Raw genomic sequence first — 3,490 nt, 5'->3', positions numbered from 1 at the left:
CAATTCACTCTACCTGCAAACTGGAGTATAAGATCTCACCTTGTGCCCTCCCTCATTCTCCAAATACAAAATCCCCCCCCAATTCACTCTACCTGCAAACTGGAGTATAAGAGTGTTTTATTGTTCTTATGAGCATGTAATTGTTTATATATTGGTTTCATATTAGTATGGAGTACATTGGATATTTACTTTTCCATTCTGGCATACTTTAGTAAGAAGAATGTATTTCAACTCCATCCAGGTAAATGTAAAAGTTGTAAAGTCTTCATCTTTTTAAATGGCTGAATAATGTTCCATGGAATACATATACCAAGGTTTGTTGATCCATTCATGGGTTGATGGGCACTTAGGTTGCTCCCATGACTGGGCAATTATGAATTGAGCCACAGTAAACACCCTAGTGCAAATGTCTTTGAGGTAAAAGTAATTTTTATTATTCTAGGTAGATACCTAGTAATGAGATTGCAGGATCAAATGGAAGGTCTACTTTTAGATCTTAGAGGATCCTCCATACTTCTCTCCAAAAAGGCTGTATTGGTTTGCAATCCCACCAGCAGGGTAGAGGCATCCCTTCTCTTCACATCCAGGCCAGTGTCTGGTTTTCTGGGACTTTGTGATGTGGAATGATCTTGCTGGGGTTAGGTGATTTCTTAGAGTGGTTTTGATTTGCATTTCTCTGATGATTAAAGATGATGAGCATTTTTTCATGTGTTTGTTGGCCATTCATCTGTTGTCCTCAGAGAAGTTTCTGTTCAAATCTCTTGCCCACTTATAGAGAGGGTTTTTTGTTACTTTTCTTATGGTTTAATTTGAGTTCTGTGTACATTCTAGTTATCAGGCCTTTGTCAGATTCATAACATGCAAAAACCTTCTCCCATTCTGAAGGCTGTCTGTTTGCTTCATTTGCAGTAATCTTAGCTGTGCAAAAGCTTTTTAGCTTGATCAAGTCCCAGGTATTTATTTTTGATGTTGCTGCAATTGCTGAGAGGGTCTACCTCATAAAGTTTTTTTCCAGGTCAACATCTTCAAGTGTTTTCCCCCACTCTCTTGTAGAATTTTTATTGTTTTGTGTCTTAGAATTAAATCTCTTATCCAAGAAGAATCAATTTTTGTTAATGGTGAGAGGTGCGGGTCCAGTTTCAGTCTCCGACATGTTCTTCTAGCACCAGTTGTTAAATAAGGATTTTTTTCCCTCATTGCATGCTTTTTGTAAGCTTTTCAAAGATTAAATGGCGATATGTGTTCATTTGAATGAACCCATGTGGCTGGGTTTATCTCTAAATTCTCTATCTGATTCCATAGATCTACATCTTTATTTCTGTGCCAGTACCATTTTGGTACTGTTTTGTAGACAGTTCTTATAAATGGAGCCATATAATACTTACTCCTTTGTGACTGGCTTCTTTCACATAGCGTGTTTTCAGTACGAATCCATGTTGTTGTATGTATCGCTATTTCATTTCTTTTCATGGTCTAGTACTATTCTATTGTGTGGTCCTACTGGTGACTCATTCATCCCTTGATGGACCTTTAGCTTTGTTTCCACTTTTTGCCACTAGTGCATCACAGTACCATGAATGTTAATTTACAAGTTATCAAGTGGACATGTTTTTATTTCCCTGCCATTGACTATCATTCTCAGTTAGTTGGTGGATTTGACCATCTCTCTGCCTTACTCATGCTGTACTTCCCGCATTTCTAGCTTCAGATCATCTGGCCTCATTCATTCAAACCTGGGCATGATTTCTCCTTCTTCATGAAACTTTCTCTGAGTGTTCTTTCACTGACTTTATGCTTCAGTACTTGTCTAGTCTGTGCAGAATAAGTTACTTCATTTTGCATTGCTTTTATTTTTTTCATGAGAAGTAATCTTGCTCAATTATAAATTTCCCTAAGGTGGGAATAATATCTAAATTGTATATAAAACCAGCACATTGTACTCCACAGTTGCATTAATGTACACAGCTATGATTTAATAATGAAAAAAAAGATATGCCTCTAACTTATCCTTATATAAATTGAAAATGTTTTAGCTTAACAGTTGTTAGAATATAATTAAATAATTTATACTATACTGGTAATTGATATAATAAAATTTTATTCTAAATATATTTTAAGCAATTAAATATAAAACTAGAACTAATTTATTTTTAAAAAAACAGGAAAAACTTTTTCTTGCTGTTGTTTCTAATTTTCTCTATTTGGGATATATATTTCAGTGACTTTTCCCCTAGTTATTTTATAATCTTTATTTAATAGATGGTTTTTACCACAGTTTAGTGGAAAGTACTTTGTAACTTTGTCTACTTGTGATTTATCCATTGCAATATCTTCCCTATGAACTTTGTGATTGTGGAATTAAGGAAATTATCTGGAAAGAAGATGAAGGGGAGTCTCAGGGAAATTGCCCTTTTCCCTTGAAAAGATTCACTGAAGAGATCAACGTTTTCCCCTGAAAAGGTTCACTGAAGGGATCAACTCACAGTTATAGTAGATTATTTAGAGAACGGTTTATTTCCAAGTACCATGTGCATGGAGGGAACCATAAGAATGATTTCCCAAAATTTCAGTGATAGTCAGTGGCTTTTAAATATGCCTTTTAGAAGGGAGGGGGGAGAGAAACTGGAAAATATACATGTAGCAAGAGGTTGCTGGGAGTGATGGGTAGATGGAGGGAAACAGATTGAGTTGCAGATTAACCTAGGAGACAGGTCTCAGTGTTTCAAAAGACCTTAGGGCCAGGTCTATGTGATAAGGACTCCAGCAGCCCCTTGTCTGGTTCTAAATCAGGTTTTATAGAAGAGAGGCTAGTGCATTCTAATCAAAAATGGCCTTTTCACTGAAAATATTATTTATACCAAGGAATCATATTTGGGGTGAAATTTCCTTAGCGCCTTCAAAGATATAGATCTGGAAAGTACTCTATGTCTTTGCTCATCTCCTGATGTAATCTTATTTAACATTGATAAAGTTTGAAATCTTTCCTGTAGTTCTTTCTTATTGTTCATTGCTGTTTCAACAGTAGCAAGAAAAGATTTTTCTGTTTTTTTGTTTGTTTGTTTGTTTGTTTGTTTGTTTTAATGAGTTAGGGCCAAACCAGTCTGCTTCTTTCCTGCTAGTACTGATTTAATTTCCAAGGAAATTGTTTAACGGAATAAATAAGTGAATGTAGATCTAACCAGAAGGGACAAAAAAGAGATTCATGTCCTTTTCACTATAGAAAAAAAAATAAATAATTTGTCTTCCTTCATTACAAAGCCAGAATTGGGACATGTAGATTGATAATTGCCTTTCCATCCGAAAAGCTCTGGCCTTTCTGCTCTGTCACAGCACATGACCTTAACTTGATCATCAGAGTGCTTGCTAGTGCAGCCCAGCATATCCAGTTGCTGGGAACGAAGTGATCTAGGCACCTTGATTTATCAATGGAGTCCAGTGTTTTCAGGCTGAGGCTCTTGCCTGTCTGTCATGGTCACATAAGTTTCATACG

This window comes from Otolemur garnettii, unplaced genomic scaffold (assembly GCF_000181295.1).
Source record: "Otolemur garnettii isolate 467f Iridium unplaced genomic scaffold, OtoGar3 scaffold00326, whole genome shotgun sequence".
Taxonomy (NCBI): Eukaryota; Metazoa; Chordata; class Mammalia; order Primates; family Galagidae; genus Otolemur; species Otolemur garnettii.
The sequence above is the reverse complement of the archived record's forward strand: the minus strand, read 5'-3'. Positions refer to the sequence as shown.